Source organism: Micropterus salmoides, unplaced genomic scaffold (assembly GCF_014851395.1).
Source record: "Micropterus salmoides isolate LMB-PRFRI ecotype aquatic unplaced genomic scaffold, ASM1485139v1 Ms_hic_scaffold_10, whole genome shotgun sequence".
Taxonomy (NCBI): domain Eukaryota; kingdom Metazoa; phylum Chordata; class Actinopteri; order Centrarchiformes; family Centrarchidae; genus Micropterus; species Micropterus salmoides.
Window position 1 is genome coordinate 15,059,106 of NW_024040041.1, and position 24,183 is coordinate 15,083,288.

The window sequence follows — 24,183 nt, forward strand, 5'->3', positions numbered from 1 at the left end:
AACGGTGAGGCTTTTACCCATGCCGTAAAGTTAGCTGGGGCATCTTTCTGGTAGTCTTAGTAGCATCCTTTGGGCTTTGCCACTGGTAGATTTAGGCGTTATGCTGAGATTGTTTATATTCTTTCTCGGGAAAGTATAAAAAAAACAGGCAGTTAACCTATGTCATAATTTTTTTTAAACTTTCCAAATTATCTTATGAAGCATTAACAATTTATATATAAATGGTTTGTCATTAAAATAATACTTCATTTATATAGTAATAGTGAACCGATCATGTATAAAGTATGAAAATACAATTATTAAGCACATTATAGATGAGCTTAACAATAAAGAATACAACATGTATAACTATGTTTATAAATGACTTACTAATATGTATTAACGTATGAACAAATATAAATGATGAATTCCGTATTCACTAATACTTAACTAATGCTTTAAAGTGTGTAGTTATTATGAAGTGCAACCAATCTTTTTCCTGTTTTCATGCAGTGGAGTGGAAAATAACATCTGACGAAAACAATTTGAACGTCAGAACTATCTCTTAAATAGTATGAATAAATAATCAAATTGGATGCAAACTTCCCTTTTGTAATTTGGCCTAGATGAAAATAGTTCTATGTTTGCACCATTAGTAAAATACTGTCATTGTAGAACATAAAAGTTTTGTTCCCTTACTCAGTTAGTCCAGAAATGTTTTGCCAGGACTTTGAGATTTTAGTTTCCTCTGCTGCAATAGAGACTTATTATTATTACTATTATTAACTTGCCCTAAACTGAAACAAAGAGTAGCGTTTATACACCATCAGGTTGATCATCTCTTCTTATGAGGCAGAACTCTATCTTTAAGAATAATTACAAAAAACTATCTTTGTCTTTCCTCATCCCTCATATCTACTGATGGCTGAAAAAAAGACCAAATTAAACAAACCTCAAATAAAATTTTAACATTCATCATTGATTTGATTTATTAATCAAATTTATAACAACAATAATTATTGTGATTCAAATTATTATCAATTGTTTATTTTCATTTGAATATATTCAGGGTTCATCAAGTCCCTCAACAACGACAGTTTAAATATGACCAAGATTATGATCATAATAAAAGATTTTTTTAATTAGTGGATTGGTACGGTGTTGTGTCAATATACTTTAAAAACATATATATACACTGAACAAAATTATAAACTCAACACTTTTGTTTTTGCCCCCATTCATCATGATCTGAACTCAAACATCTGAGACTCTCTATGTACACAAAAGGCCTGTTTCTCTCAAATATTGCTCACAAATCTTTCAAAAGCTGTATTAGTGAGCATTTCTCCTTTGCTAAGATAATCCATCCACCTCACAAATTTTATAGTTATAGTTATATTTGACAGTTATTTTATTCTTACCAACTGCCGACGACACAGGTCCCCTGACTCTCCAGTGCAGGAAACGGGGTTTGGTTTATGTATTAGGGTTTCACTGTGTTGGTTTACCAGGAAGCCCCTCAGATCAGCTATCCTTTTTGGCAATTTCATTGACTGCGATACAGAGCCCCACAAGATGATTTGTTGTGTTCCGCCGCCACTTTTCAGGTGAGAGAACATATAGTAGGGTTCCTGCAAGACAGAGGGCGAAATGTGCAGGAATGTGCTTGAAATGTAAAAATGTTGTAACCTTGTGTGAATAGTAGGGGGATGACAGAGTGAAGGGACACAGCACCTCCACACTTTTTTTACCCGCAGGTCTAACGTTAAAGTGTAGGGGATTGTACAGTGTGAAGTAATTGCAAATGCGTTATTTTTTGTTCTTCAAAGAAAATAGAATCAGCTGTCTGAGGTTTAAATAATTATAAATTGCATCATGTTTCTTTTGGTACACATTGATAACGGGTCCGACAGACCCAAACAGCACACACGGATTAAAGAAAGGAAAGGAAAAGAATCTACACACCAGGATTTCTGTATATTTCATGCACTTAATGAGCTTTTAACAATTTTTTGTTTGTTTTTTACGAGCAGTGAGTGGAGATGCAGCACTGTGATGCTGCTTTTGACATCAAGGGTATTGGGACTGAAGTTGCAGTATCTTCAGGTAAGACACATTTAAATGACCTATTATTATATATTTATTGACTAATTTCTTGGTATTTTATGAATGTGATTATTGGTGGAGAAGTTTAACTCATGGTCTTATTTAGCTTTATACTGATGTTGGACAAACTAGAAAACAGCAGACAGATGTTTTTAATGCAGCAACAAAATAAATTAATATTTAAATATTAAACGAAATTACAAAACACGGAGTAGCTCCAACAGTAATATATAGATACAGGGTCAGTATGTGTTTCAATTTAACAACTGAACATTGAACAAAGACATAATGAAGTGCAATTGTATATGTATGTAGTAGGCTATATAGTAAATTTTTTACTTAAAATATTTCTTTTGAAATACCACGGGGGCACCTTTTAAGGACTGTATGCATTTGCACTGTAAGCTTTAAGATGAATCATTTCACATCAACTGATCTGTAATTCTTCCCGATAAGGTGATGAAGTTGATCTGTATACCAAGGAGTGTGTGAAGGAGACGAATTTGTTTTTTGTCAAGACAATAAACAATAAATAGGGTAAAACAGGACAGTAAAAGTTACAGTGCAGTGTACAATCTGGGTTAAAGAGTAAAATGGAAAATAATTGAGTTACAATTATTTTGAAAAGAGAATAATAAGAGAAGTACTGTTGTGGTGGCAGCCCGGCTGACGGTGAGTGTCCTGGTTTTTCCTCCTTTTTATCAGTTTTCTGCTTTTTCCCTTGGTTTCCTGTTCTCTGCCCGCCTCTCTGTGTTTTCTCCCCCGTGTGCTCTCTCTCCCTCTGCTCCTGAGCCCAGCCAACTACCTGCACCTGCAACCCATCATCCACCTCGTCAGCCTGCCACACCTGCCAGTAATCAACCTCATCCCAGCCTGTATTTCAACCCCGGTTCTCCACATCATCCTTGCTTGATCGTCGTTGCTCCATACCTGGTGCCACTCCTGTGTTCAGGCTTCCTTGTTTCTTGTTTTTTCAAACTTACCCTGTGCCTTGTCATTGTCTCCCCCTAACCTTGTCTCTCTGTTTGTTTCCCTCCCAGGTACACTCACCCTCGTCCTCCGCTCGGCTGGGCTCATCCACTGGCCCACTCCCCTTCGGACCTCCCTCTCGGCGTCCTCCCTGTTCCCCTGCCTCTCCTCGCTTCCTCGGCCCGTGTTCCCCGGCTCCCTGGCCCCCTGTCTCCTTGGTTCCCCGTGCCAGTACTTCCCCGACGTCCTCCTCTCCCTCCACTCCAGTCCCTCTCACCCTTTTTTCCCCCAATAAACCCCCTTCCCTCTGAGTGCAGCATTTGGGTCCTCTCTGTCCACACACCACACCCCGTAACAGAACGATCAAGCCACGCATGGACCCAGCTCACTCACCCTCCCCCCTCTCCACCGACTCCTTGGAATTTGAGTCCTGGCTCCGGGACTTCCTCAAGCTCAAAGAGCTGTGGAAGGGAGCCATAAATGACGGCCTGAAGAAGGCTTTCCGCGCCAGGGCCCAACAGCTGCTGTGGGCTGAGCCTCGCCTGAGGGATTTCATCCCACCATGGGATGCCAGCTTCCTCCACGCCCTGGCCCTTCCCCCCGCCAAGGAGCCCCTAAGCGCGCCCCTGCCGGTGTCTGCATCTGGTCCGTTACCTCGGCCAGAGCTCGGAGACTGCTGGACCGGACCGGAGGTGGGCCTGGCGGCCGTTAGCCCCTCCACAGAGGATCTCTGCCAGGTGAGGACCCTCGCGGACAGTCTTCTCGGGGACTTAAGGGTGGAGGATTGGCACAAGAGGCTGGACGCGCTAGTCGGCTTCGAGAGGGCTCTGGGTCAACAACCGCGCCTACTGCGTACTCCAGGCATGGCTGAGCTGCTTTGGGAGGTGGGTCGCCTCAAGGAAGCCCTGCGATCGGCCCTGAATTCCCCCGGTGCTCTTCTTGCTGGGCTTAGCATGCGGCCCGCTGGTCCCCTGCCTGTCCCTCTAGCGGCGGGCGCCGCTAGCCTCCAGTCAGTTCCTCCTGATCCCCAGCCAGTTTGCCCCGATCCCCAGCCTGTCCCTCAGCCTGCTAGCGCCGCTAGCCCCCAGCCTGGCCCCCCCGATCCCCCCCTTAGGGCCACTGCTCCTCGTGTTCTGTTGGCGGACGGACCGGCTTCAGCCCCGCCGGTGGTCCGGCCGACCCCTGCTCCTCGTGTTCTGTTGGCGGACGGACCGGCTACAGCACCGCCGGTGGTCCGGCCGACCCCTGCTCCTCGTGTTCTGTTGGCGGACGGACCGGCTTCAGCCCCGCCGGTGGTCCGGCCGACCCCTGCTCCTCGTGTTCTGTTGGCGGACGGACCGGCTTCAGCCCCGCCGGTGGTCCGGCCGACCCCTGCTCCTCGTGTTCTGTTGGCGGACGGACCGGCCTCAGCCCCGCCGGTGGTCCGGCCGACCCCTGTTCCTCGCACCGAGGCCCTCAGCCCAGCAGCCTCATCCCTGACTCCCCCCGCTGCTGTCGCGCTGCCAGCCCCACGCCCGGCTCCCCGGCCTCTGGAGAGGCCGCCACGCCCGGCTCCCCGGCCTCTGGAGAGGCCGCCACGCCCGGCTCCCCGGCCTCTAGAGAGGTCGTCTCGCCCCCTAGCCCGTCCCTCGGGCCGCCCGCCCGAACTCTCTGGCTTGTCTCACCCGGCTCCCCGGCCTCTAGTGAGGTCGCCACGCCCGGCTCCCCGGCTGCCACGCCCGGCTCCCCGGCCTCAGGAGAGGTCGTCTCGCCCCCTAGCCCTTCCCTCGGGCCGCCCGCCCGAACTCTCTGGCTTGTCTCGCCTTGCTCCCCGGCTTCTGGAGAGGTCGTCTCGCCCCCTAGCCCGTCCCTCGGGCCGCCCGCCCGAACTCTCTGGCTTGTCTCGCCTTGCTCCCCGGCCTCTGGAGAGGCCGCCACGCCCGGCTTCCCGGCCGCCACGCCCGGCTCCCCGGCCTCTGGTGAGGCCGCCACGCCCGGCTCCCCGGCCTCTGGTGAGGTCGCCACGCCCGGCTCCCTGCCCGGCTCCCTGCCCGGCTCCCCGGCCTCTGGAGAGGTCGTCTCGCCCCCTAGTCCATCCCTCGGGCCGCCCGCCCGAACTCTCTGGCTTGTCTCGCCTTGCTCCCCGGCCTCTGGTGAGGTCGCCACGCCCGGCTCCCTGCCCGGCTCCCCGGCCTCTGGAGAGGTCGTCTCGCCCCCTAGCCCAGCCCTCGGGCCGCCCTCCAGACTCCCCTGGTCCGCCCTCGGGCCGCCCACCGAGCTCCCCTGGTCCGCCGGACCCTCCTGGCTCCCCTGGTCCGCCGGTCCCTCCTGGCTCCCCTGGTCCGCCCTCGGGCCGCCCGCCGGACCCTCCTGGCTCCCCTGGTCCGCCCTCGGGCCGCCCGCCGGACCCTCCTGGCTCCCCTGGTCCGCCCTCGGGCCGCCCGCCGGACCCTCCTGGCTCCCCTGGTCCGCCCTCGGGCCGCCCGCCGGACCCTCCTGGCTCCCCTGGTCCGCCCTCGGGCCGCCCGCCGGACCCTCCTGGCTCCCCTGGTCCGCCCTCGGGCCGCCCGCCGGACCCTCCTGGCTCCCCTGGTCCGCCCTCGGGCCGCCCGCCGGACCCTCCTGGCTCCCCTGGTCCGCCCTCGGGCCGCCCGCCGGACCCTCCTGGCTCCCCTGGTCCGCCCTCGGGCCGCCCGCCGGACCCTCCTGGCTCCCCTGGTCCGCCCTCGGGCCGCCCGCCGGACCCTCCTGGCTCCCCTGGTCCGCCCTCTGGCTCCCCTGGTCCGCCCTCGGGCCGCCCGCCGGACCCTCCTGGTCCGCCGGACCCTCCTGGCTCCCCTGGTCCGCCGGACCCTCCTGGCTTCCCTGGTCCGCCCTCGGGCCGCCCGCCGGGCTCCCCTGGTCCGCCCTCGGGCCGCCCGCCGGGCTCCCCTGGTCCGCCCTCGGGCCGCCCGCCGGACCCCCCTGGCTTCCCTGGTCCGCCCTCTGGCTCCCCTGGCCCGCCCTCGGACCGCCCGCCGGGCCCCCCTGGCCCGCCCTCGGGCCGCCCGCCGGACCCCCCTGGCTTCCCTGGTCCGCCCTCTGGCTCCCCTGGTCCGCCCTCGGGCCGCCCGCCGGACCCTCCTGGCTCCCCTGGTCTGCCCTCGGGCTCCCCTGTCCCGCCGGACCCTCCTGGCTCTCCTGCTCTGCATTCGACTTGCCCCCCTGAACCTCCTGGCTCCCCCTGTCCGCCCTCGGGCCGCCCGCCGGACCCTCCTGGCTCCCCTGGTCTGCCCTCGGGCTCCCCTGTCCCGCCGGACCCTCCTGGCTCTCCTGCTCTGCATTCGACTTGCCCCCCTGAACTTCCTGGCTCCCCCTGTCCGCCCTCGGGCTGCCCGTCGGACCAACCCTGCTCCCCTGAACTTCCTGGCTCCCCCTGTCCGCCCTCGGGCTGCCTGTCGGACCAACCCTGCTCCCCTGAACTTCCTGGCTCCCCCTGTCCGCCCTCGGGCTGCCCGTCGGACCAACCTGACCCCCCTGAACCCCTTGGTCCCTCTGTTTCGCCCTCGGGACGTCCGCCCGGACCCCTTGGTCCCTCTGTTCCGCCCGAACCCCTTGGTCCCTCTGTTCCGCCCTCGGGACGCCCGCCCGAACCCCTTGGTCCCTCTGTTCCGCCCTCGGGACGCCCGCCCGAACCCCTTGGTCCCTCTGTTCCGCCCTCGGGACGTCCGCCCGAACCCCTTGGTCCCCCTGTTCCGCCCGAACCCCCTGGTCCCCCAGCGCTACCCTCTGGCACCCTGTCTAGCCCTGAGCTTCCAGTTCTGCCCTGCCTGTTCCCCTAACTCTTCCCTGTCCTGAAGCCCTCCCTGTATTCCCAGTTTGGTTTTGGACCCTGGACCCCCATCAGCCGGACCCCAGTACGACATCTTCCCCCCCGTGTTCGCCTGCCGAACCCCCTGTCCTACAGGAAGGCCGCCGGGAGGCGTCCATTGAGGAGGGGGCCCTGTTGTGGTGGCAGCCCGGCTGACGGTGAGTGTCCTGGTTTTTCCTCCTTTTTATCAGTTTTCTGCTTTTTCCCTTGGTTTCCTGTTCTCTGCCCGCCTCTCTGTGTTTTCTCCCCCGTGTGCTCTCTCTCCCTCTGCTCCTGAGCCCAGCCAACTACCTGCACCTGCAACCCATCATCCACCTCGTCAGCCTGCCACACCTGCCAGTAATCAACCTCATCCCAGCCTGTATTTCAACCCCGGTTCTCCACATCATCCTTGCTTGATCGTCGTTGCTCCATACCTGGTGCCACTCCTGTGTTCAGGCTTCCTTGTTTCTTGTTTTTTCAAACTTACCCTGTGCCTTGTCATTGTCTCCCCCTAACCTTGTCTCTCTGTTTGTTTCCCTCCCAGGTACACTCACCCTCGTCCTCCGCTCGGCTGGGCTCATCCACTGGCCCACTCCCCTTCGGACCTCCCTCTCGGCGTCCTCCCTGTTCCCCTGCCTCTCCTCGCTTCCTCGGCCCGTGTTCCCCGGCTCCCTGGCCCCCTGTCTCCTTGGTTCCCCGTGCCAGTACTTCCCCGACGTCCTCCTCTCCCTCCACTCCAGTCCCTCTCACCCTTTTTTCCCCCAATAAACCCCCTTCCCTCTGAGTGCAGCATTTGGGTCCTCTCTGTCCAACACACCACACCCCGTAACAAGTACACTCTCTAGCTAGTCTGTATTCAGGTCCATAGCAATCTTTGGGTCCACTAAAACTCCAAAAAACCCTCGGACACTATAGAGAAACCAGGACATGTCTTTCCGCAGGCCATTTTGATCCAGTTATACTCTGGACCCACATTTCAGAATGATGGGATGTAATACTTATTTTGTCCTCTTGGGAGAACTCTGGTTCCATGAGGAGACTGAAGATAGCAAATGATTATTTCTTTAAACAATCATTTGCTCAGGAGCTGGGGAAATTAATTATTTAACACAGGATAACATTTCGGTATATATCATTTCTAAGTATAAGAGGTCAGAAGGAGCTGGAAATAAAGCAGTAGTTAAAAACATCACTCATTGCTGAAAATTAAAACACTGCGAAATTAACTTATATGGATTCTTCTTTTCAATAGCAACAACACAGTAATATAACTACTCAAATGGAGTGGAGAGACCTGTTAAGTAACTTAACAACGATTATTTAATTAAACAAGGTAATGCTTTGAGTTTTGAGGAGACAGTATTCCTTTGTTCACACAAAGGAATGTGGACTGTGTCCTTTCTCCGGAGTTTCTCATCAATTCCCATCTGGGTGTGAAGAGTGAAATGGAAATATGTCCTTTAGTGAGTCTTCTGAAATAAAGAGTCCAATCCAGACGTCTTTTAAGTGTTTTATTCTTTGCAAAGGGTCAAACAGGCATACAGAGTGCAACCAGTCTGCAGAGTGTAAGACAAAGAGCCAGTGAAGAAACAGGTGACTTTATACAGTAAGAATATGTGGTGTATAACATATGTGCATTTGACTCTAGCAGCTGGACAGAGGGTCAGTGAACTCTTAAGGGGGGAGTAGTGATTGATGGTTATGTAGAGAGTGAACCCTTCTATAGAATTTGACCTCTGACCCCGTGTTAGGGGGGAGTAGTGATTAGTGTTTATGTAGGGACTGAACCCTTCTATGGTGTCTAACAGATGTTTACACTTATCCTACAGTACTGTGCCCTTATATGGATTGGAGCCTTAGTTTGCAGACTCAGACCCTTATATGGTTTTTAGCAGATACCTAAACATGTCCTATATAAGCTATGTTTGATGTACAGAGAGACAGAGTGGTCATCGGGCTGGGTCTCTGCTGCTGCAGAGCTTGTAATTGATGCTGAACTCCTTGATGTAATAAACTTTTATGATCAAGAACAGTGTCAAGCGGATTTCTTCTCAACACACACTCTCCTTTTCTTTCTCTCAGGGAGAGAGAAAGTATTTGGGATCTCCAAATTTATTTGATATAAAATGAACCAATCTACACTGGCTGATCACTACACTGTTCACACTGATTCCAATAGTAGGGAGCTTATTATAATGTCCATTGGTTTCAATCTTAATACTTTTCTGAAAACATGTTTTAAGTTATGATATACCACCACTGGCACACCATCAGGCCTGTCTTTGTCGGGCCCCCGACGGGTGTGGCCCCCGCTGTGGCAGGTGCCCCTTGTTTTTCTGTAATGAAACTGCGTTTGTAATACTGATCCCAGCAATGGCTTTACATGGAACACACAGGGAAGCAATGGTAATGAGGAAACACAGCAACTGTGCAATTGCTTGTGTCAGGAATACAAAAATACCCAATGTAAAACCCTGGTTCATTTTTGAAATATATTTATAAAGTTTTCAAGAGCAGGCTTTCCTGCATGATTTATATCATAGAGATCTTAACAGAGTAACTCTGATTCTGTATATTGGCATGGGAATATTTTCACTCAATTTTTCTGTCTATCTCTAATAAACATTTTCTGATTAAAAAGTTTAGGATCAGTGGTAGGGAAAATCCCTGGTTCTCAGACTAGTCTTTCAGAGCTAATTCTTTTAAGAAATATATTGTGGGCCCAAGCTAGATTTTCAAACTCTTCTGCTGATCGGACTACGTTTTGAACCCTAAGGAACAAGTGCACCTTGATGATAAGAAATTCCAAATCAGAGTTTTATCTGAAGACAGTTACAGAGAATCTAAATAACCCCTCAAAATTCTGGAAAGTAATTAAATCTATGTCAGGTACACATGTTGCTTCAAGCCTCACTGAACACATTCCGATTGGCTCAGATGAAATAAAGGATAAAGCTGCTATGGTCAGTCAGTTAAACAAACAATTTATCTATGTTGGGTCTGCATTTGACAGCTCAAATGTAAATGCACCTGTCCCATGTTCTGTCACCACTGCAACTGATAGAAATCTGGATTTGTTTGATTTTAAAACTATTTCAGTTGCTCAAGTTTGTAAAGCTCTGAAAGGCACTGACCACAAAAAAATCTGCAGGTCCCGACAATCTGGATCCTTGTCTTCTAAAGGTGGCGGCAGATGTTATTGCTGAGTCTATTACTCACATTTTTAGAGTCTTATGTCCAATTCAATACCCCAAATCTGGAAAGCTGCCTATGTTCTCCGCTTATTTAAAGGTGGGGACCCGCTCAGAGCTAAACAACTACCGCCCTCTCAATCCTGGCTAAGTTCCTTGAATCCCAGGTAAATTTACAGTTAAAACAGTTTTTACTTGATAATAATATTTTAAACAATTTTCAATCTGGTTTTTGAACTGGCCACAGTACCATTTCTGCTGCTATGGTGGTAATAAATGATCTTATTGGTGCCTTAGACAGGAAACAGCATTGCGCTGCCTTATTTGTAAATCTATCCAAGGCGTTTGATTCTGTGGATCATGAATTGTTGCTAAACAAACTTAGGGATGCTGGTTTCTGTTCTAATGCTGTTAAATGGTTTAGAAACTATTTTGTAGATCGGACTCAGTGTGTCCATGCAGAAGGCCACAAATCTGAGTTTCTTGAGATATCTAAAGGGGTCCCCCAGGGGTATATTTTGGGACCTATTCTGTTCTCTCTTTTTATATATGATTTAGGTAAGGACAGTCAAGCAAACATACACTTCTATGCTGATGACACTGTAATTTATACTCATGCTCCTTCCATAGCACAGGTTGTGCAAGAGCTTCAGACTGGATTTCAGTCATTACAAATCCTCAGTTTTAAATCCTCAGACAATAAATCTAGCTTTAATGTCAATGCCAAAAAAAACTTGTGGAAAACTTGTGGAAGCTACTTTTTGATTGATTATGGTGACATATTATACACGCAGCCTCCTCCATGTTACCGAGCCTTGATTCAGTGTATCATGCATCTCTACGCTTTATTACAAATGCAAAGTCCTCACTCACCATTGCATTCTTTATGATCTGGTGGCTTGGACATCACTGACCACCCACAGAAAACAGCACTGGTATATTTTTATATATAAAGCCATGCTAGGTAAACTTCCAGCTTACCCTGAGTAGGCGAGTGAGTGAGGACGCTGGCGTGTGTGTCGCCACTTCACAACACGCCGTTTTTCACAAAACCACTAAGTCACTAAGCTTCTTTAAGTTTAATGTCCAGCCAACTAGGATAAGGTGTGTTTGGATCTGCAAATATCTGTATTGCCAACTGCTCGGTACAACTGCGGCTCGGTAGCCTAACGTTACTCACCCATGCCAGCTAGCCATCAGGTGTCTGCCCCGGCTAGTGATCCACCACGGACAAACAATCTGAGATTATCTCTTCCGGTAGCACTGACTGGATGGTTTCACATTGGCTGGGTCTGCACAGCTCCAAGTGGTCCTTGTTTATCGCCCCCCAAAAACCTCCACCATCTTCATGGCCGAGCTATCAGAGCTACTCATCTCCATTAGCTCCACGTCTCCATCCACACTCCTGTTCGGGGACTTCAATATCCATGTGGACTCTTAGCTGTCCGTTTGCTGCTGAATTCCTGTCACTATTGGACTGCCTCAACATCATTCAGCACATCAAAGGTCCCACTCACACCAAAGGTCACACACTGGATCTGGTGTGCTCCACTGGTACTACTCCCTCCCAGCTGCAATGCCTCGATCTAGCTGTATCTAACCACAGTGCCATCCTTTTTTATGTTCCAGTCCTTCTGCCCAGGCAATAACTCAAACGCACCATCACATTCAGGAACATCAAGTCTGTTAATGCGTCATCCCTAGCCAGCACTGTAGGCACCCACCTGGCCTCAAAACCCCCGGACCCCGGGTTGGATGGCCTAGTCACCAAATATAATACAGCTTTGTCTCTCAGCCTGGACTCTTTTGCTCCCCTCAAGACCCGGACTGTCTCTTTCTCCCGTCCTGCCCCGTGTTTCACTACTGAACTTCGCTCCATGAAGGCCACTGGTGGAAAAAGTGGACTCTATCCATCAACAACTGCTGCCTCCTACTCCTGACCCTCTACCCACAACTCACCCTCATGATGGTGCCCCCCACTCTGCTGCGTCCCTGCCACAGCACTGCCTCTCCTCCTTCTCCCTTCTGGACGCGGCTCAAGTCGTCAAGTTGGTTAACAGAGCCAAGATCTTGTTCACTGGACCACATGCCTACTGTCTTGGTCAAGGCATGCTTCTCTACCCTCTGTCCCATCATGGTGGACATCATAAACACAGCTGCCATTACTCCTATACTCAAAAAGCACAGGACCCGGATGACCTCAACAACTACCGTCCGATCTCCAACCTTCCCTTCATGAGCAAAATCCTGGAAAGAGTAGTTGTCGCCCAACTTCATCAACACATGTCCCACTATGATCTCTATGAACCCCTTCAATCTGGCTTCAGAGCACATCACAGCACTGAGACCGCCCTCATCAAAATCACTAATGACCTCCTCATCGCCACTGATTCTGGACATATCAGCATCCTCATTCTTCTAGATCTCTCTGCAGCCTTTGACACAGTGTCCCATACCATCCTTCTCAACCGTGTATCTGAATGTGTTGGCCTCACTGGTTCAGCCCTCTCCTGGTTTCAGTCATATCTCTCCAATAGGGAACAGTTCGTCACCTTTAGAGCCTCCAGCTCCCCCCTGGCCCCAGTCAAACAAGGTGTGCCTCGAGGCTCAGTGCTTGCTCCCCCTCGGCCAGATAATACATCACCATGGTCTCAGTTTCCACTGTTATGCTGATGACACACAGCTGTATATCAGCACCAAACCATCCACTCATCTTCCCCCTCTGTCACTTGTTAACTGTCTGACTGAAATAAAAATATGGATGTCATCCAATCTACTCAAGCTGAATAGCAGCAAAACGGAGCTAATGGTAGTAGCTCCCAAGCCGCTGCTCCTGAGGGTAGGCGATCTACTCCTCAAAGTGGATGGTTGCTCCATCTCTCCATCCCAAGAAGTCCGCAACCTTGGTGTCATCTTGGACTCCACCCTTTCCTTCCAGTGACATGTCAAACATATTACCAAATCTGCTTTCTACCACCTCAAAAACATCTCCAGACTTCGACCATCACTCTCAGACTCTGTGGCAGAGTCTATCATCCATGCTGGACTACTGTAATGGTGTCCTGTATGGGGTAGCCAGCAAGGTCCTGGAAAGGCTACAATATGTCCAGAACTCGGCTGCCAGGGTTCTCACACACACTAGGTCGTGGCAGCACATCACCCCAATCCTCACTCAGCTTCACTGGCTCCTGTTCAAATTCCGCATCACCTACAAAATCCTACTCTTCACCGATAAATAATGATAATAATAAAAAATCTTTACTTGTAGAGCACTTTTCAAAAACAAGTTACAAAGTGCTTTAACAAGTGTAATCACAATAATACCCAAAAGACAATAATACAAAAACAATACAAGATAAAAGCAAGAAAACATTGAAAAGACTAAAGTACACTTTTAAGATAAATATAAAATAAGTAAAATAGAATAAAATATAAGGGATAAAATGAAGTCAAATAAGATCAGGAAAGGCTCTCCTATAAAAGTATGTTTTAAGAAGGGACTTGAAAGAGTCTCGGGGCCCTGACAGCAAACGCTCTGTCCCCTTTAGTTTTCAGTCGAGACTCTGGAACAGACAACAGACCTCTGCCCGAGGATCTCAAGGTACATGCTGATGTGTATGGGACAAAAAGGTCAGAAATATAACAAGGTGAGAGGCCATGAAGAGCTTTAAAAGTGATCAATAAAATTTTAAAGTCAATTCTAAAACATACTGGGGACCAGTGTAAAGAAGCTAACACAGGGGTAATGTGGTCATATTTCTTTGTTCTGGTTAACGGAACCAGCAGATGGCAGTATTTGTTTTGCCATCTGCTGGGACCCAATGACCAGAATTTCTGTTTTGTCTGAGTTCAGCTGGAGGAAATTATTTGACATCCATTTTTTAACTTCACAAAGGCAGTTGTTAAGTGAACTCAGCATTCCAGGGTTTGTGGATCTGACGGGCAAGTACATTTGTGTGTCATCAGCATAAATATGAAAAGAAATACCATGTTTATGGATAATATGTCCAAGGGGAAGCAGATACAAGGAAAACAAAATGGGTCCTAAGACCGACCCCTGAGGAACACCATATTTAACTGGACAGAACGATGAGACATAGTTGTTTACAGACACGCAAAACTTCCTATTTGTCAGGTAGGATGAAAACCATTCTAAGGCAGTAACAGAGATCCCCACCCAGTGCCTCAGTCTGTCTAACATGATGTTGTGATCAATTGTGTCAAAAGCAGCACTAAGGTCCAGGAGTATAGAGAGATCCAGTGCATAGAGAATCCCACAAACTGACCTGTACTTATGCAGGAACATCAGATGGTAGCACAGATATCAGTTGGATCTGACAAGCTGAAGGAAAAGGACTGGAGTGGGTTGCTTTCATTTCTGCCCCGACCAGAGGCACTAAAGCTTATTCCACGTCAGTCCAGAATCGCTTCAGTATTTCCAGGGACAATGATGTGCACCAGGTGTTTCTGCAGATGAACAGCTTGACGACTGAAGATGGGTGTTTATTATTGTGCTCAAAGGCTCAGCGATACAGGAAGCCTGTGGTTTGTGTACAGGAGCTGTACACAAACCACTGCAGATGTTACTGTGACAGTCACTGATACAAAGTTCTGTAAAACCACTTTATACAAGTTGTTTTAAAATGTGCCCTAATTCTATTCTACTACAAAGAGTGGAGTTTATACACCATCGGGTTGATTGTCCCTTCTTATGAAACTGAGCAGAACTTTATATGTAAAAAAAAAATGATCTTAGTCCTTCTTGACCCTTCATATCTACTGATGGCTGCCAAAAAGACCAAATTAAAAAAAGTTTGAATCTAATTTAAACATTCATCATTTTGATCACTTTAATATTTGCATATTTATATTTACCCAGTGCTGACGACATAGGTCCCCTGACTCTCCAATGTAGGAAACAGTGTTTGGTTTTTGTATTAGGGTTACTCACTGTGATGACTTGGGGGCACTGTGATATATTCATACAAAAACTTAAGAGTAATAATCTGACACTCTGCCTTTCTTGTGATGGAAAAAAGGACAGGACAAAGTATTTCTCATTGGAATATGAGGTAACTACTGTGTTTATCATTTTTAACAAGAAGATCAGTACTTAGTATTAAGTTAGTAGTTTAAAGTCACAGTTAATGCCAAGATGTAAATGTTACCATCCAGTAAATCTTAACTTAAAGAACTGATTAAGAATCATCACAAACCACATAGATGACACCAGGATCCAATGTTGACTGGGATTTCTGTGTATTTCATACACTTAATGAGCTTTTAACACATTTTACTGGTACACGAGGTTTTTGTACAAGCAGTGAGTGGAGATGCAGCACTGTGATTACTTCACTACTGGGGTCGTGGGACTGAAGTCACAGTATCTACAGGTAAGACACATTTAAATTATATATTTACTGACTAGTTTCTTTTTCTTTTATTAATATAAATATTGCTGGTGAAGAGGTTTACATCATGGTCTTATTTCAGTTCATGCTCATGTTGGACAAACTAGAAAACAGAGCAGCCAGATGTTTTTAACGCAGCTGTTTCTTAGAAAGTGTTTGAAAAAGTTCTTGTTTGGAATTATCGCTTAATGCAGGAGGTGGTTTGACTTGATTTTAAAATGTATTCAGTTGGATTAGAATTGCTGCTGATGAATGTCTGTATCTTTTTATTCACATTATTATTCAATACATTTTATTACTGTGAACAGTAATTATATACCATACAGCACCATACCTACATTTTGTTTTGTAAGAAGTTTCCCTTCAACATAGTAATATATATTTTCTTTGTGTGTTTAAATACAAGTTCAGTACGCGTTGTTTCAATTAAACAACAGAACACTGAACAAAGATATAATGAAGTACATTGTGTTATATAGCATGTTACGTAGTAGGCTATAGTATATAATTTAATTTGAAATACCACAGGGATGACTTTTAAAGGACAGTATGCATTTGCACTTAAGGTTTTTAGAGGAATCATTTCACATCAACAATCTGTAATTCTTCCCAAAAACATTTTTAGGTTTTTTGATTCACTGTTAAAAATAGCATAAAATCATCATCAGAAATAATTTAATACATTAATTATTATTGTTATATATTATATTGACCCTTGATCCCACAAAGCAGCAGTTGTGGTTTTGAATGTTGGTGGAAGCCGTTGCTTTAACACGCTCAGCTCTGGTCTGTTTATCTGTGTGCATACGAAAAGCACAAATAATAATAATAAATGTGTTATAGTGCTAACTTGTTGATGATTTATATAATCCATTATATTAAGATTATTATTCAGTCTTTTGTATTAGGTACTATAAAAACAGTATTTTAAGCTTTTTAAGATCAACCCAGTGTTGTTTAAGAAAAGCTCACATCCTACAACAATGAGGCTTTTTCATATTTACAGTGATGCTGATGCAGTTACAGTCTTTACATGTTTCTAAAGATAAAATAAAGTGTTTAATATTATACCCAAAGTGTTCAGCATTAATTAAATGTTTTAATCATTTCTTAAATTAGTTCACAATTTCATGTATGTATGTCACATGTATGGTAGTTATTATGATTAAACACTGAACACTTTGGGTTTCCATATTTTAATTCTGAGTTTATAGATGAGCAATTGATTGTCTGTAGCAGTGTTTCCATCAACGTTTTTCTGCGCATTTTGAAGTATCGCATTAGAAAAGGTTAATGGAGACGGCAAAATTCTAAAAAAAAAAATCCTCAGTTTTGCAAAAAGGTTTTTACGCTCGCTTCAGGTGGTTTTTGCCTTTGTTGAAAAAGAGTAAATGTGCTAAATGGGAGATGGAATCACTTTTGCCGAATAACTTCTGATGTAGCGAACTTGTAACTCACATCTCATCAGCTGTTTCCACTGTCGTTTTGCCCAATATTCCCATAATGTGCGGAGAGATGGCTTATAGGAACTTGCCCGCTCGAAACACATTCCTGAGGACCTGTCCATTTTTCTAAGATCAGTGGCCATCAGTTCCATGTGACTGGTTTTGCTTCTGTTTTGGAACACATAGGCCCTATATCTTGTTTATTAACGTCAACTACTGACGTAGCTACGCTTGCCGTAACCTGGTTTATTCACTCCAAACTCACTGATGGAAACACACCTATTTCACATTTAGTTATTTTTTCATTTTTGTAACATTTCAGAAGTCCCCTTAAAATTCGCATGACACTTAGATGGAAACATGGCTTGTGTAAATTGATGCGCATTTGTTATTTTAAACTTAACAAATCTCCTCTTTGAAAGGAACTGCACCGACTCTGTTCCCTTTGGTTTAGTGTAACTCTGGGACTGTGGATAAAATTACTCTTGGTTGACTTCCACCCAAAGTGTACTTTCCAGTGGACCGATGCCACACTTGGCAAATATTTAATTAACAAGTGATTAATTACGTTTAATCAAAGAGTAGTAAATATGCAGTATTACATATTAGTGCCACTGTATGAACTCAGATCAAATCTGAACTAAAAAAACAACAAAAAAATCAATAGGACATTATTCATTACAATGATTTTTGGGCAGCTGTGTCTCTTTTTGCTTTCATCAGTCAAAGGTTATTATGTTTATTGCAATTTTCAGCTATTTATTGATTTATTAGTAATTTATTACATACATAGCCTTCAAATTGGGGTTGTAAGGATTGTATTGATGTATGGCATATGAAAATAATCCAAAGATTGACAGTACAGCATGAAAAAATACTTAGATATGCTCTGGCGGAATTGTTCTATGGCAGGTCATAAAGGGTTTGATTGGATATATTATTGTCATGGTGATTACATGGTCATAAAGATAACAAAGGAGCATGTTAATCTCTTTATCAATAATTGAAGTCAGAGTTTAGACAAGCTATTGATCATCTGTGCTATTGTATTTATATTTACATGTTTTGACACTTTCTCAGGAACACCCACACCACCAACACCACCCACTCTGTTCCCTTTGGTTCAGTGCCAACCTGGGTCTGGAGATAAAATCACTGTTGGTTGTTTTGCACGCGACTTCTACCCAAAGAGTCTTACATTCCAGTGGACCGATGCCAGTGGGACCACCCTGACTTCTGAAAATTATCCTCCGGCTGAGAAAAACAACAAATATACAGGAGTCAGTTTGGTCAAAGTATCAAAATCTGACTGGGATTCAAGGAAGTCTTTTAAATGTTCTGTAAATCACAACGGATCTCCCACAAATCTGCAAGTGCAAAGTATGTGATTTTTCAATTTACTAATGTCTATGATTTCTTATCAATATGTCCTCCTCATTCATCCTGCTTTTATCAATGAATGTAGAGCAATATTTATTCCCTCACATTTTCCTTTGTCTGCCTGAAACACACAGCACAATCATCTTATCACTTTGCAGGCGAATGATACAGAATACTATCGCAATAAATGACTATAACTGCTTTTTCCTTCACCTGTTCAGAGCCTATTCCTCCAAAAGTGACTTTGCTATCAGTGCCAAGTGAAGGCACCCAGGCCCTGGTGTGCACGCTTGAGGGCGGTAATGGAAAACTTGATTCATTCAAGTGGAAAAAGAATGACGCAGAGTTGAACGACTACATTCAAAGTCCCATCCAAAAAACTGGAGACTTATATTCAGCTGTCAGTGTCCTGAAGGTCAACAACGCAGACTGGGACAGTAACTCTGTGTATACCTGTGAGGTGACTTACAGAGAAACACAATATAAAAAGAAGGCCTCAAAAGGTGCAGTGCTACAAAGGTTATCACTAAATAGTGAGATAAAGTAGTTTATGCTGGATCTTGACATAAATTCCATGACACAGTTTGTCTAATCGTCCAAATGTTGAAAAATGGTTCTGACTACATTGTTCTCTTTTATGTAGGTTCTTCCACAGTAACTCTGAACCAACCCAGTGCCAAAGGAATTTTTAAGAACAAACAGGCAGAGTTGGAGTGTATCATTACTGGACAGGACAAGACAATTTTAAATACAATTCAAATCACTTGGCAAATTGATGGACTAGATGTGACCAACAACATTGCTGAATCAACATTGTCCAGCGGCATTCAGCACAGCAAAACCAGCACAATGACTCGTAGTCTGTCTGAGTGGCAGAGAGTCAACAAAGTGCGCTGTTCTGCCATTAGAGACGATATGACTCCAGTTATTCAAGATCTGACTGTCCACAAAGGAGGTATGTTACTGAGTGATGGAGACTGATTGGTAGAACAGTAATCTGTAGGTCTGGGGAGGCAGCAACACATAATCTGTTTATAGCAAAAATAAAAGCATATATATGAACCTTGTTGGCGTCTCTTTCAGATGGGAGTGAGCCAAACGTGACAGTCCATGTCCTCCCAGAGGAGGACATCAGCAAAGGAGCTGAGGTCTCTCTGGTGTGTCTGGTCTCTGGTCCTGTGCTGCAGGATTACTACATCGCCTGGTCAGAGGGAACTGAAAATAAGGCCGGCATCTATATGGATGGCATTAACTTCCCCCCACAGAAGACCCAACATGGCTACTTAGTTACAAGTATTTACACCACCACCAAGGAAAAGTGGGACAAGCACAGCATGTTCTACTGCAACGTCTGGCCTGCTGGTAGAAGTGTGTCTGTGAAACCCAAAGGAGTGTCTAAGGCCCAGGGTAACTCAATTGAATGTAGAAAATAGTAGATTCAACTATAAATGTGGTATTTCGTGCTAACATGCTGCTCTGTCTCTGTGTGTGCTCTCTGCCATGGGAACCTGTGCACTCTGTGACGTCATCATTTTATGTAGCTCCTGTCACAGTGACACTGAACCAACCCAGTGCCAAAGAAATTTTCAGCAACAACAAAATAAAGTTGGAGTGTATCATTACTGGACAGGACGAAACCATTGTAAATGAAATTCAAATCACTTGGCAAACTGATGGACAAGATGTGACCAACAACATTGCTGAATCAACATCGTCCAGCGGCGTTCAGCACAGCAAAACCAGCACGATAACTCGTAGTCTGTCTGAGTGGCAGAGTGTCAACAAAGTGCGCTGTTCTGCTATTAAAGACGATATGACTCCAGTTATTCAAGATCTGACTGTCCACAAAGGAGGTATGTTACTGAGTGATGGAGACTGATTGGTAGAACAGTAATCTGTAAGTCTGGGGAGGCAGCAACACATGTCATAATAGCAAACATAAAGTATATATATGAACCTTGTTGGTGTATTTTTCAGATGGGAGTGAGCCAAAAGTGACAGTCCATGTTCTCCCAGATGAGGACATCAGCAAAGGAGCTGAGGTCTCTCTGGTGTGTCTGGTCTCTGGTCCTGTGCTGCAGGATTACTACATCGCCTGGTCAGAAGGTTCTGGAAATAAAACTAGCAACTATAAGGATGGCATTAACTTCCCCCCACAGAAGACCCAACAAGGCTACTTAGTTACAAGTGTTTACACCACCACCAAGGAAAAGTGGGACAAGCACAACATGTTCAACTGCAACGTCTGGCCTGCTGGTAGAAATAAGGCCATGGAACCCAAAGGAGTGTCTAAGGACCATGGTGAATCACTTGAATGTTGAAAATAGTAGATCCAGCTTTAAATGTGGTATTTTGTGCTAACATGTTGCTCTGTCTCTGTGAATCTGTGCACTCTGTGATGTCATCAGTCTTTGTGATTGTAAAAATAGGTGTTAACATGTTAATATAGTTTTGTTTGTCGTCATTTTGTGTTTCTGTCTTTGTCACATTGTCTAACAGCTTGAGAAGTGTACTGACTGTTTCAAATAAATGCTGCATAGAGACACTTGTTATATGTTCATGAATGACTTAAATTTTTTTTAAACACACTGAAAAGCACAAAGTCACAGTAGCATACTATATATTCATATGGAGAAACGTCCACACATGATGTGATCAAACAGTGAATAATGCTCAATTCTAGCTTATGAGTATTATTATTATGAGAAAAAGGTGAACGTCTTTTTCTCTCTTTAATAGTGCTTAAAAATGTGTTATCTTAATAAAGAAATTCTTTGTTAACACACACACTCACACACACACACGCACGCACACACATCATCTAACCACCTATACCTTCCTCTTCTTAGATTCTCCTCCAGATTTAAAACTGAGTTTGGCTCTGAGCTGCATAGAGGATGCCATTGAAGAGGATGAGTTCAGCAGTCTGTGGTCCACAACCTCCTCCTTCATATTCCTCTTCATATCCTCTCTCTTCTATAGCATGATATTCAGCCTGGTCAAGGTAAACATGCAGGGCATTTCTACATTTCACTTATACTCAGGACTAAAGACTGCATTCCATATAATGCAGGATTTATATATTCTATGAAAATAAGTATACAGTTTGATTGAGTATGGTACAAGTTATAAAAAAAAGCCCAGTCGCATCAACAATAAAAATGCCAAATTAATGAGAAACAATTTGGGCCGACAGATTCTTTACATCTTCACAGACAAGAATGTGCAGGAGAAGAGTTAGTGATTTTCTGTGTGTTTGTGACAGACTGCCAACTTTTCCAGGTTTGTCCAGTTTGTGCAGTGCACATGATCCTGAAAAGGGAGACCATGATATAATGATAATATAATATATGTATATATATATATATATATATATATATATATATATATATATATATATATATATATATATATATATATATATATATATATATATGTATATATATATATATATATATATATATATATATAATGATAAATACATTCAGATTTAATTATAAATATGTAATTGTTCGTCAGCAATATCTGAAACATTAACTGGTATCAAATAATTCTTTCTGACTGGAGAATTGCTCTATCTGGCCATAACAAACACTGTCAAGTAAAATAATGTGATATTACAGGGTTTTTTTGTTGATTTTGATGGAGACAATCACACAGTAAAGTGGTGTGAACGGTACCTCTTCTCTCTCTCTCAATTCAATTCAATTCAATTCAAATTAGCTTTATTGGCATGAATGTGTAACAACAATATTGCCAAAGCATCATACATACTACATAAGAACAATCAACCCCATACATTTCATTAAACAAGTAACTTGTTTAATGAAAAGTAACTCTCTCACTCTTTTCTGAACAGAGTTTAATGGCACAGCCATCCAGCACGTTTAAAATGCTGCACTGCACAAAGTAATATATTAGCTTGTATATTAATTTATTGAATTAAACATCACAAATACCTTCTTCAAATAACAAATCACACGTAGTTACAGGGTCCTGGTGTCTGAAGATAAACATTTTTATGTAAGTTCTTGAAAAATGTTCTTGAAAGAACACCAGTCGCCTTCAGAAAATCTGCTGGCCACAACTATCTACTGTATGAAAGATCATTGGCTTCAGTTCTCCAGCTGGGTGAAACTCCAGATTGATGTGATCAGTCAAACCTTACCACTGTTTAACAATCTGTATTTGACAAGTGTTCTAATTGCATTGATTTTTTTTTTTTCAGATGAAGAGATAAAGGATGATGTGGATGGGTAGCATAAGACGACTTTTGCAGAGACTCTCGTTTGTATTTTGTATTTTTCTGATCTAGTTTTAAAAACTTGGACATTATTGAACATCTACTAAATAAAGTGGTCGTCATATTTAATGACTAACAACAATAAAAATAATAAAACATTGAAAATGGATTTCTGTAGAACAATGAAAAATACAACTGCAATTCTTAACTGTTTAAATGAATAAGTTTGGATTGTTATCACATTGTGATACAGAAGTTATTGATTACTTACAATTATAGTGTTATTAAAATGTTAAAATTTGTTTGTGAAGTGTAGCATTAACTTGTCACTGATGTAAATAACACGCATGGTAGAAATAGATTCTATATGTTGTTTTGCATTTTTTAGTTTGACCATAAATCTTTGCTTTTCATGTTTGGTAATTCTGTTGATCTTTTTTGAATTCATCACTAACTGAATAGATGATACTTGCAAATACACTAGATGTAATTTGGATAGACAAACATTAAAGGGAGTATGAATATGATTGATGGTGTGCTTGTTATAAACAAAGCATCTGTGACATCTAAAAAAACACCACATCAAGTCAAAATACTGTAAACATCTGTTATCAGTTAGAGTCTGAAGGTTTTTCAATTTCCTGGAGCTTCTAAACATATCATCTTTAGAGAGTCACTTCCCTCTTTCTCTGCACCTCTGGGACCGCACCTGTATCAGTGAAACTTTGTAGAAACTGTCAGAGCTACAAATAAAGTTCCTCGAGAGTGAGACTCCTCTTTCACGGCATTTATTAGCATATCAGCATGTATCCAGACAGGAAGTGGCTAACATGTGTACAGCAGGCACACATTCTCAAAGACAAAGGCAACACAAAAACTCTTCAGAAAAGTGTCATCGTATGCATTTTCACAAATGTGAAATACCATGAAGAAGCAAGATAAATTATGCACACACATGCAGGGTAGAGACTAAACAAGGCAAACATCCCAGATGTTAAGGATAATCAGGAAAATGTACTTAAAGTGTTAAAAGTAAAAGTACTCAAAGCAGATAGAAAACTGTTCCCTGTGACTGTTACTATTATGTATTATTACTTCTTCTTACTATTCTTATCTTACTATTACTAATCCATCAACGTAAAAGCAGGATGTCGTAATTTGTTGAGGTTAAACTATTTTGCATCAGACTGCAACTAATGATTATTTTCATTATGGAAAAATCCACTCAATTGTTTACTACATTAATCGATTGTAAAAATTGTCACAATTGCCCAGAGCCCAAAGTGACCTTCACAATGCTTGTTGTGTCCGCCTAAACCTAAAAGTGATTAAAAATACATTAAAATAAGAAAGAAAGTAGAATCATGATGTGGCATGAAAAGAAAATACCATCCACACTGGTACAGATTTAACAAGGCAGAAATACCAGATATAGTACAATTATATGTGTGCTTACTGTATGTTGTTTGTTTTCTGTACAGAGTTGTCAGTTCATGGCTGATATAGAAATGGATAGTTTCATATTAGTGATCTTGTTGGTATCTACAGCATCATGGCAGAACACAGCAGAATTAGAAGTCTTTGAGCTCTTGTATGATGAGTTTGGCCTCATGACTAATTCCTTTTAGTTATGTCTGGGGAGCTCCCA

At 44.3% G+C, this 24,183-nt stretch overlaps 1 protein-coding gene and 1 long non-coding RNA gene across 2 annotated transcripts in view; both read left to right on the forward strand.

Annotated features, from left to right (window-relative positions):
• The window catches only part of LOC119887769, a 116,913-nt gene that overhangs the window by 11,865 nt on the left and 80,865 nt on the right, over nucleotides 1-24,183 (forward strand). The window lies entirely within an intron of this gene.
• LOC119887827 lies at nucleotides 14,997-18,117 on the forward strand. The gene is made up of 3 exons (XR_005441811.1): nucleotides 14,997-15,128; nucleotides 15,365-15,449; nucleotides 17,993-18,117. It is a non-coding gene; the product is annotated as an uncharacterized LOC119887827 (long non-coding RNA).